Consider the following 12,238-nt stretch of genomic DNA (forward strand, 5'->3'; position numbering starts at 1 on the left):
ACAATGAAAGACCTGGTGGAAACCTGCTGTCATTACCATAATATAAAATATTCCACTATAAGTGTGTATTATTAATGTGTATATACACACACGGTTCTGGTGTGTGTATCCGCTGTTCGGACCCTTTGTGTATTTATTATGTTGGATATTTAGTGAAGAAGGAACCGGATAGATAAGCTGCACCTGATCCGCATTTTAGGAATGTTCTGCGTCTCTTCCACTGCGAGCTTCTGTTCCCAGCAACCTGTCCGTCCCACTCCTGTTGCAGAAAGTTAGATGTCGGGCGTGTAATGGTTAAACAATGGCTGCTGCCCTCCTTGTTGGGATCTGACCAGATAAAGCAGTTTGTGTTGTCTCTGATGTGATAAGCTGACTCCTCATTCTCTAAAGTCAAAGGTGCATTATATATTAGAATAGTTCTTGTGGAGTAAAACAAGGTGCAGATGTTATAAAATTGTCTGACAAGTCAGTAACGGCTGCAGAGGTTTCATTAGTCTTTTGGCTGGATACAGTGTAGCAGCTTCCATACCAATATATATTATATACACTGGGAAATACGGTTTCACAATAACACTTTACTTTCATGATGATAATGAGAAGATAAAGTTTGAAGTATTTTCAGACCCAGTGATTCATCCAGTTGTGGGGTGTGGATAGAGGGATCAGACAGCTGGTTTTGGGGCAGTTACATAACATATATGGCTGCTATTTTATGGGAAACGTTCTTGCTGCAGAATTGTATATTAGTGATTGCCATTCAGTTGGTAGATCTAATAACGAGTGTTAATATTTGTTTTTGTTGTCATATACACACACGCGTTTGAGGGGTGAGAATGATGCCATTTCAGTTGCTGCCCCCGAGGTAACCGGAAGACCTGACACACCCGGTCCCGTAAAGAAGTAACACAATCTTCTATTCTTTATTCTTCAATCTTCTCTTTCCTCGGTCAGTGGGCAGGAACGTGGCTGACGGCAGTCACATGACCTTGCAGGTTGGCCGTGGTCTGACATTAGTGTTGTTTGGGGTAAAGTGGGTTCATATCCAGGTAAGTGGGGTCTCCTGTGTCTTGAGTGATACAGTACGGTCTCTCTCCTGCGACTTGTGAAATCTACGCCTGGTGTGAACTAGGAATAATGAGCGTCTGCAGTTCTGCCTAATGACAGAGACTACTCCTTGCTTTTAATTAAGCACTGAAATAATTAGAAGCCTATAAACGCATTATAAATAGCGTGCGTAATGAGGGCGCTTACACCCGGCAAGATGGATCTCTGGACTGCGCAGGTCAGTGTGCTGTAGCCCCCTCTTGCTGGGTAGTTATGGTTTATGGGCCACTAAAGTATACATTGCATAAATACATTCATTAATATACTGTATATAAAAGTTTCAGGAGCTAATCAGAGCTGAAGATATATCGGAAATCGTTTTGAATGTGGCTGATAAGATTTATTTTTTTATTATTTCTCTCTCTCAATGGTACAAGTTTTGTGATGTCACAGTGGCCATTGCTTAGAGTTTGGGCACGGCTAGTATTGAAATGAGGTCATTTACTGATTTTCATGCCAAACCCCAATGACCAGACAGCCAAAAATAGATCAAGTCAAAGTTAAATTTAATTTTTTTTCCCCGCACCCTGACAGACTGTGATGTTTGTGAATTACCCAGTTGTATCTCCACAGTAATATCCATATAGAGGGTCAGTGGTCCGTAGGGGTTAACACGTGCGCCAGTTTCTGGGGAGATTCTGCCGCGATTGCTTGTTTTGGATCCTGGTCGAAAGGAGGATTTGTTTGAGCTGCTCAGGAGATGTTTGTTCTGTTCGCTCAGATCCCGTCCAACCTCATTTTCTCTCAACACGCCTAGGAGGGCAGATGCAATCCAGCCTCTATATGCTGCTTTCATCCTGCCGTGATCAGCGGGGTAGTTGTTTTTACCCCCCAGTGAACTGGAGTCTAACAACTGTATAATTGCATGATCTGGTTCTCTGCGCAGCATCGGTACTACAGAATGTTCTGACATAAAAACAGTACTAAGAGATCATCTTGTGAAATAAAACCGTATAGACTCTATGGTAATGGTGGTGGGTTGGCAACGCTCCATTCTGTGTAGCATCAATGACCTCTGCTTCTGTACCCCTCGCCCGTCCATTGGCAAGAGCCGCCTATTCTCACTGGAGCAATTTGTCCATCTGTACCCGTTCAATGGACAGAGTCCACTTGTTATACAGCTCAAGTGCTCAGACTCACGTTTGTAAGTTTAAAATATATTGTGTACATTTATAACAACACTATTGTTTAGAGTTACTCCCATCTTGGGGACATTTCCTTGATAATATCTATATCCAGCAGTAGTTGAGCCGGGTGGTGTAAACGATGAAATGTTCCATGCCACTTATTGCTATTGGAAAGCTCCGGCTGAATGGAGGAGGAGGAGAGACCTGGTTGTGTTTGCAGAACTTTCTGCTACGTCTGCAAACACTGATGTGTATAATTCTGTAGGGATCTTATTGTGGAAGACGTGTATGAAATCACTGGACTATAGACCCGTGAAATGATTTATTTGCAGGCTGAGAAGAGTGAGCTGAGGGCTGAGCTGCATAGTGTATAGGTGATTATGAAGTACTGTTATTGGGAGGGGGGTATTTATTTGTATGGATAAGTTCTTTTTAAAGCAGTATGCTGCTATTTTCTGACTTTGAAACCTCAGTGTTCTAAATTGACAGGTCTAATCGGGGTAACAAGAAAGTGAATCCCATAGATTGTAAGCTTGCGAGCAGGGTTCTCTTACCCCTCTGTATGTATTACCCAGTATTGTCTTATTAATGTTTGTTTCCAATTGTAAAGCGCTATGGAATTTGCTGACGCTATATAAATAAATGATGATGTGAATCGGGAAACGCTGCTTCCCTGTCACACCTAGCCCTCTCTTCAGCACTGTATCGGGTGAAAGTGTTTCCCCAGTCACTGTCCTACACGCTGACAGAGCGAACCACTGCGTTTAAATATGATGTAAAGATGACCATTTAGTTTGTGCGACTATCGGGGATTATTTTACCTGTTTCTAGACCAGAAAATGCTGAAAACATGATCTTGACGATTGGGGGATAACATTTCCGTATTATGTGGGTTTCCTCCGGGTGCTCCGATTTCCTCCCACACTCCAAAAACATACTGGTAGGTTAATTGGCTGCTATCAAATTGACCCTAGTGTGTGTATATTGGGGAATTTAGACTGTAAGCTCCAATGGGGCAGGGACGGATGTGAGTGAGTTCTCTGTACAGCGCTGTGGAATCGGTGGCGCTATATAAATAAATGATGATGATGATGATACATGTTCGCTGCACTGTTCATTAACAGGGCTCAAGCTACAGAGCGATTACAGACAACCGTATAATGGAAGAGCGATTCTTATCTTCCAACACAAACTGTTCATTCAATAGAATAATCCATATGATCATTACAGAATGGTATCATTATCAATGAATAAAGGTTATCACACTTGGTTTAATCGCTTCCATAATTAAAACAAATCCATGTAACGATATCTCTGGTAAAGTGTGTTCACATTTTATTTTTATAGCATTAAAAGAAAACAAATTTTAACCTTTTTATTTATTTTTATTTTTTTTCCCCTCCAAATTGTTTTTTTACTTTTATTTTAGATCTATTACCTGAATCTGCTTTTACAGAGTAAGTTGCTCTGTGTTTAATGTTAAATACTACAGAAAATTCTCCCCCTCCCTTCCCAGTTAGCAGCCTGCGGTGAAACTAGGGCAATTGCCTATTGTTCCCACTAACCCCACGTCTGGTGAGATCGTCTGAGTCATGTGACTGCTGCGTTCTATCAGCTGTAAGGAAGAAGTCTGCTCTCCGCTCTGCCGTGTCTGGTACATTGATTCTCCTCGTATTGCTGGTACAACAGATCTATGTATTGTGTGACCTGCCGGTTGGTGACTAGTAATGCACCAATTCCTCATTTTAGCATTTGTACCATTAGTCCAGACCTAGTCTGCAGGTACCCGATGCCACAGAAGCTGTCTGCATTGTAGATTATAGAGCCCCATGTACGCACTGCTGACATTTCCACTTCCAGAGAGGATACGGTCTTGAAATGATCCCTCTGTTTTTGGATTACAGCTGCCCTTTTCCTGTGATTACCAGCTGAACTGGTGTCCGCTCTTCTCTTTCTCATTCCCAGCACTGCTCTGCTGCTCATTAATTCTCTCTGGTCTCTGTGTTCTTCTCCAGCGCTCTAATCTCGCAGCGGTTTTTCGGGCACCGTGTTTCAGTTGTGATGTACTGGTCCAGCATAGCGGCTGTTATTTAATTAAACCCTAGTTACAGACACTACAAACACACACTATATTGTGAAGAGCAAAATTTCTTCCTTCTGCAATTTTCCCAATTGATGTTGCTTTACACATCGCAAGCCAAATATTCTGTCCTACACTGATGAGCTCTTACAATATCTGTATTTGAGGCTTGACACCACCAGTTTTGGTCAATGTGGAACAGTTCTGTGGCTGGAAAAAGAAGCTTATTTTATATACGTAAACAATGGGACATATTACTTTCTCTAAACATTCCAGTCCGGGCTGTCTGTTGCCATAGTATGTGTATAGCCCTCCCCCCTACCCTGTGTGTTTCTCGGCCTATAACTCGGAGATAAATCAGGTGTATACACAAGTCTCCGCCATTGTCTTGCTGGATTTCTTTCAGGGTTTGAGGACTGGTTGATAAAATCGAATACCAAATATGTTAAATCATCCAGCAGACATAAATGGCTAAAGCTTTGCATAATAAAATCTTAGATTTTACTGAAAACCTTATTTCTCTGGCAAGTAGTGTAATATTGTATAGCGGTATTACACTATATTGTATAGCGGTATTACACTATATTGTATAGCGGTATTACACTATATTGTATAGCGGTATTACACTATATTGTATAGCGGTATTACACCTCTCTCCCTCTCTCCCTCTCTCCCTCTCTCCCTCTCTCCCTCTCTCCCTCTCTCCCTCTCTCCCTCTCTCCCTCTCTCCCTCTCTCCCTCTCTCCCTCTCTCCCTCTCTCCCTCTCTCCCTCTCTCCCTCTCTCCCTCTCTCCCTCTCTCCCTCTCTCCCTCTCTCCCTCTCTCCCTCTCTCCCTCTCTCCCTCTCCATTTTGCCTCTTGCTTCAGCTGCACCTGGCTCTTACTACAGTAACATCCATAGTATCTTATCCTAAGAACCTGCACACACATATAAGCAGAACAGCCTCACGCCGCCTCCATTGCCCTAGTGCATGTTTTGGCAGTTTGTGGAAGCTGAGGATGTTACATTAATTATGCAGGAGGGGGGGGGGGGGCGAGGGTTGGAGAGGTGTAAATAAATCTTGTGAGCAGAACTAAGGCTGCCAGAGGATGTTTTGTGAATAGTGCAGAGAAAAGGGTTGATTTGCAAAGACTAAAACTATGTAAATTGGACACCAAACTAAAAAACACAGGCTTGGCTCATTAAGCAGCTGAAAGCATTGAATTGTTGTCTTTAACTTTAAAGGTGCCCATACTCCAATAGATCAGGTTGCTCATTCCAAGCACTTGCAGCTGTATCTGCCTAATCTAAAGCCGGCCGATCTAGTGGACGAGCTGCCCTCTGGTCGGTCTAGTGGGACGAGCATTGATCCGATATTGGTTTGAATGGGCCTTTTTTTTTTCCGCCCTCCATTTGCTGCAATTAGTGATTTGTGTAAGAATAGGGGCACCAGAGGTTATTTTAGCCCTTCTTGGTGCCCTAGGCTGTGGTAGCAGTGACATTTAGCTACGTCCTCCTGGTCTGCTAGTAATAAGAGGGCAATGTGGATGAGTTTGCTATTGGGTAGTGAATTGGCTTCATCCTGTCACTAAGAAGTTCCGTCAATTGTCCCTGAAGCGAGATGTTTCTTCATCTATTTCTTCTAATGGGCTTCGTGTTTCATTGCCAGTGATTCAATTGCCGCCATGTATCGCATTTCTTAGCGGATATGAGATTGTCCGTAGTGGTTTAAGCTGATTACGTTCTGTTGTCAAAATAACCCCAGAGTGGGAAGTTGCTGATGGCATCAAATATTAATGTGGCTCATATAGCTGGGCTGGGACTATGCAACTTACAGCATCTGTACATTCATTATTTATGGGGGGACAGCTCACTGTGTATCTGTCTGGCAGCATTACACACGCCATATTCCTCATGACATCTTCACATGTTATGACATTAACGAAAGCGAACGCTCCTATCCTGCACTGGGTCCTTGTCTGTTTATCATTTATGCTCGGCAGATTGCCGGGCCGTGCCATTTTGCTGCTGTGCCCTTGTCAGAAAGGATTACGGTGATTATTGCTGTATAAGTAATGATGCTGCGGCCTTCCGGCACTCTGCATTCACAAATCCCCATTCTCATGGCAACGGATCAATGACCCTTTGTGATGCTACACTTCAACTTCTGACCCAGAGCCCTGGAGTGGGGAGGGGTGAGCGGACCTTCGCTAGGGCTACACGTCCTGCTCTCTCCTCCTGGAGGATTATTTAATAACTGTGCTTATAGCTCAAACATTCGCTGGGATCAGTGCAGTGCAGTTTTGGTTTAGCTACTTGTAACATGTTAATAAAAAAATAAATGTAGCAGTTCAGATACCCCTTTGTTACATTATCATTTATTTACATAGTACCACCAATTCCGCAGCGCTGTACAGAGAATATTTATCGTTCACATCAGTCCCTGCCCCAATGGAGCTTACAGTCTACATCCTAACGCATACACAGACTAGGGTTAATCTTGTCTGCAGCCAGTTAACCTACTGGTATGTGTTTAGAGTGTGGGAGAAAACCGGAGGTAACCGAAGCCCACACGGGGAGAACATACAAACTTCACAAAGATGCGGCCCTGGTCCGGAATCGAACTCTTGACCCCGGCGCTGTGAGGCAGAAATGCTAGTTATTGGGCCACCGTGCCTTGTTATGCTGTAAACTAGTCTTTGTTTATTGTAATCGAATCATCGGGTACTGCGTCGGATTCCAATAGTGAACTTAAAAATGTCAAATATGTGATTTACTGGCATCTTTAATTTGCCTCTTGCTTAATTGTGGAGTCAATTGTCCCTCAAGAATATACAAGGTGTAACTTGCCACGGTATCCCAAAAGTAGAGGTGCATCACGTTGTCTCGAAGTCTAAGAGCCGACCAGGTGGATGAGGGCTCTGTATCCGTTCAGCACTATCGATACGTTGGCACTAAGCAGAACATTCACTTAAAGTTCTCTAGGGTTCCGAACCCTGGAGAAATGATTGTTGTCCATAGAGGCATGGGTGAGTTTCTTGGGCGCTATATGACCCCTGTGGCTCTGCCATATGGGGAAGGGGCTGGTATTTTAAAAACAAAACAAATTGGTAGTGTATAGTCTACCTAGGATAACACTGGCCTGAGAGTCTTACTGGGCAGGGTAATGGTGTCCCCACTTGTAAGTTCCCTTTTACTCTTCTATAATAGTCATTGATTTGTAAGGCGACAAGACACTGGGGAAAACAATGTACATAGCATAGGGATATGAAAGGGTGGCAAAATAAATGCACAAAACAAAGTGTGGGCAGGGCCTTGATTGTGACAGCTTACAATCTAGAAGTAAGAGGGCTCCGAGTGAAGATGTGTTTGTAGTGACAGTGTACCAATGTGAGTAGTATAGATGGGTGTAGGGTAGGTGGGAGTGTACCAGTGGGAGTAGTATAGCTGTGAGGATGTACCAGTGGGAATAATGTAGGTGGGAGTAGGGTTGGTGTTAGGGTGCATTAGTGTGAGTAGTATAGGTGGGAGTAGGGTAGGTGGGAGGGTGTATCGGTGTGAATGCTTGGGGTGGGAGTAGTGTACATATGAGGATATACTGGTGGAAGTAGGATAGTGGGTAGTAGTATGCGCTGTAATAAGAGATGGGTCTCCAGAGAGCACTTTAATCTCTGAAGGCTGGAGGAGAGCCTGGTCAGGTATTGGGGTATTCCATAGGTGTAGAGGCAGGGGAGAAGTTTTGTAGGTGGTGAAAGTATATCTAAGAAGGCACAAGGGAGAGTATTTTGAGATGAGGTTTGGGAGGAGTGAAGTGATGGTAATGTTTAAGGCTTTATCAGTGAAGGACAGTGATCTAAATATAATTCTGGTGGGTACGAGGATCCAGTGTAGGGATTTGTGCAGTTGATATAAAGTGGTGACTGAAGCTGGGACAAATGGGTGAGGTGGACACCAGATAGGAGGAAGTTACAGTGATTGAAGTGAAAGATGAGATTGGGTAAGTATTTTGTTTGTATCTTTAGTTTGTATTCTAGCAATATTTAGAAAGTGACTGAGAGGGATTGGATGGGACGAATAAAGCAGCTGGAAGAGTTAATTAGGAAATTGTTGTGTTATTCATGGTGAGGGCGATTTAAGTGAAGGTGGTGATTCAGGGATGATGGAAAATGATATCTGTTTTGGGCATGCTGAGCTTTAGGTAGTGTTGGAGCATGTAGAGGACGTAGTAGTGAGACTGTTGTTCATTGTGGACAAGATAGAAGACACAGGGAAACGTCAGAGTGAGGTTGATTCGTATGTTGTCCGCATGGTACTGGAGAATAAGATAGAACTGATAATACGACTAATGAAGTGACTGATGTGCCGGAGAAGAGGGTAATCGGTGGTGTCCGAAGCTGCTGAGAAGTCCGTGAGGGGAAGGATGAAAGTGACCATTGGGCTTTGTTTTATGTAGGTCGTTTGATGACTTTTGGGAGGGCAGTCTCAATGGAACATTGGGTGCAGATAGTCGAAGAGAAAGTGAGATAGGGGGTTGTACACATCTGCTCCAGGAGTTTGGAGGAAAAGGCGAGAAGAAAATAGGGTGGTAGCTGGAAAGAGGCTGGGTCAAAAGATGGTTTCATTAGTATTGGTGAAATAAGCAGGTGTATAAGGGTGACTGCTGGAAGAGAGAGCGGAGGAGCTGAGGGGGCAGATTGTGGGGTGAGATGATGTGATAAATGCAGAGAGTTTGTTCTCAGTTACAGAATGAACTGAGGGAGGATTGGGCCATGCGGGTTCTCATGAAGAGATATCCTTTCGAATGCTGTTGATTTTATCTTTGCAGTAGGTAGCAAAGTCACATGATTTCAGGGAAAAATGGGGGCAGTGTTTGTTTTATTTGGGTAGAGAAGTGAGTTGAAGTTGCAATTGTTTTTAATAAAAGCTTCTTGAACTGTGTGGTCATCTATGATTATTGGGTTCAACTATTTTATAGGGTCAATATTACCCATAATCCAGTTAAGGGGACACATGCTGTTAATCATTTGGCTGGAATTAGTAAAATGATATGTCTTCCGGACGGGTCATGGACCAGTTTGGGGGCATCTTTAAAGCTTTTCAGTTCTTGGTGTCAGAAATGGCTTTCTGCATTCTCAAAACTACGGAAAAAGTAGGAATTATTTTTGAATAAAATATAAAGTGAATTTCACACCCTCCTCTTTGCAACTGAAAGTACACACATGGAGACACACCAGAATAATACACACTCGTCTTTATACACAAGATTGAAGGTTGTATGGGTCTTGATACGTCTGGGACAAAAATATATCCGTCATGATAAACTACTAAACTTGCACCCAGTTAATACCATGCAGAATGTACGAGATGTAACTGATTTATTTAAGGTTGCACATCCTTAAAATTACGCTGTATTTACATCTGCATTCCCTTATTATATCGCAAATCTAAATACGTTGACGCATCTTTAAATTTCACGAATGTCATAATTGTTACAGCAGTATGCATGATCTCATATAGACTGCACTCACATATTTCAGCCCATAGAATGGCTGTATCCATTGTGTATAAGCCGCAGGGACTAATCTAGCCTTTTACAATATAGCATAGTTGCAAGGGGGCCCTACTCCTGCGTTGTTGCAGACACCGCTGTACGTGTGACTAGGCCGGGTCACAGAAGTGAATGGGGAGATCTCCTGTACATTGCAGGCTCTCCTTATTTGCGTGATTCAGTTATACGCCATGTGAATATAGCCCAGGGGACTGTCCGCACAGCGTGTGAGTAATCGGCCTCTGCCTGCACTGCAGGATTTGCCAAAACAAGGAGATTAACCCCTTGCTGATCCTGCTGAGTAAGCTCCTCCGCTTTGTGTTCTGTTTTATATTGGGAGTCGGGCCAGAGGTACAAACTCCATGGTAGAAATCATGTTCAAACACAGGGCCACAGGCAGTTTACTGAGTGCGAACGGATGATTGAGTTCCTGGCAGGCACCGAGGCCGAAAGTGTCTCAGAATTCTTAAAGCTGGATCCCTCCGATTATTTGGGTCATCAATATGCTTTATAAAGCGCTGCTAAGAGTTTAACATTCATAAAGCAAGTACAGCTACAAGGTGATGGTACCATACAGAAAATGTGCATTACTGGGCTGAATAATCTACCTGAAATAGCTGTAGCGTTCATTGTATAAGTAAATCTGTCCACTACACTCCATCACTCCTCTGCTGCAGACTGGCAAGTAAGGAAGGGGAGGGGACTCTCCGTCTAAGCAGGCAGTTTAAATGACAGCTTTGTAGACTTGTGCAAGAGTCCGCTGTGTGGATTGATTGATTCAGACACATGGGGGTGACCTAGTGAGTTTACAGTAACTCTAATTCCTGCACAATCAGCTTTTTGACCTGTATGAGAATCTCATACAGGTCAAAAATCTGATAGTGAAGTTCCTGCGGTGTTGGATCACTGACCTTCTGTGTCAGTCATACCCGGTGAACCCCCTCCCCCCCCCCTCCCCCTCCACATCTTCTCTAGTCTAAATTGACCAGAGCCAATAGTAAGAGACATCACATTTTGGTACACATACCTTTCTACCCTTTCTATTACAGTAGGTACCGCAACATCATAGATATATATGGGCTCATAGCATGATTGCTGCTAGAGCGGCCGTTGCTCAGCAGTGGAAACATTCCTCCCCTCCCTCCATCAACAGAATTGTAACTAAAATCCATTTCAGCTACGAGATGGAGACACACGAGGTCCCTTATTCCACGGCCCTGTCCTCACCCATAGTTCGGTGGATGTCCTGGCATGAGTATGTAACGGAGGGAGAGGGGGTTAGGATGCTTGGCCCTTCGGACAACTTGCTCACTGAGATCCTGAATCCGCATGTACAGTCTTCCCAGGCTGTGCCATAGGACAAGCAATAGCCTGGCCTTAGAGTATGTATCGTATTTATCTGTCGGAAGTTTGACTAATTCATTCATTTTTATCTTAATGGCACTTACCATTCGGATTGTATTCAGCTTGTGTTGTGTCTACTCCCCACTATGTTCCCTCCAAATTCCTCTCCTTTGTTGTGTATCCCTTCCCTTACCATTTAAATACCCCAATAAATAATAATTTTGTAAGAAAAAAAAAAAAAACTGATTGTGCAGGAATTTGCTCAATCGGCTAAAGCTGGGTACACACTACACAGTTTTCATCCAATAATCGGCTAAATCAGCCGACATACGACCTCTCGTTCAAAAGTCGGGTCAGTGTGTGCAGTGACACTATGGTCGAAAGTCTGCCCAAATGGACAATTGTCGCCTCATTTGGTTGGGCGTACCGTTTAATATTTTCGTTCCAATCTCGTTTCCGATGTGTAGTGTGTATAAACTTCCGACCGATCCACAACAGTGAGTATGAAATTAGTCATTGCTCACGACAACATGGCTGTAAAAAGTCGCTAAAGGGACGTCCGCTCTTCCCTTTATCGTCCTAAACAAGGCTAGTGTGTATGCAGTCCATGGACCGAGCGATCGGAACATCGATCGTATGTAAAATCGCTCGGCATAAAAAGTTGGTCGAAATTTCTGTAGTGTGTACCCAGCTTAAGAATGTGGTAGGAGTTATCTGTCTGATATGGAGGCGGAGCTGATACTATATAACAGAGCTGCAGGGGGGGTCTGGGTAACATTGAACAATGTATTTTACCTCCTTGGTTCATATCTGAACATTCTAGTATTTGCCCTACGCTACTTATTTTTTATCATAGGGTTATGACAAAACGCTGTGCTTACAGTGTCCTATTGGATGCTGGTTTTTTGTTTTTTTGTTTTTTTTTTCCTTTTACATGGCGCTTAGTGCGCAGCTTTGTATATTGGTTTCTTCCTATGAAATATGTTGCGACATCGTTCCTGACTGCGATTCCACCAGCCTATCAGCTTGGAGAAGATCAACCAATCATTCTGCAC

General features: G+C 43.4%; 1 protein-coding gene across 8 annotated transcripts in view; it reads left to right on the plus strand.

Annotated features, from left to right (window-relative positions):
- Nucleotides 1-12,238, plus strand: part of PTK2 (protein tyrosine kinase 2) — a 145,335-nt gene that overhangs the window by 41,500 nt on the left and 91,597 nt on the right. The gene's annotated exons all lie outside the window — the stretch shown is intronic.

The sequence above is a fragment of the Mixophyes fleayi genome, chromosome 5 (assembly GCF_038048845.1).
Source record: "Mixophyes fleayi isolate aMixFle1 chromosome 5, aMixFle1.hap1, whole genome shotgun sequence".
NCBI classification, from domain to species: Eukaryota; Metazoa; Chordata; class Amphibia; order Anura; family Limnodynastidae; genus Mixophyes; species Mixophyes fleayi.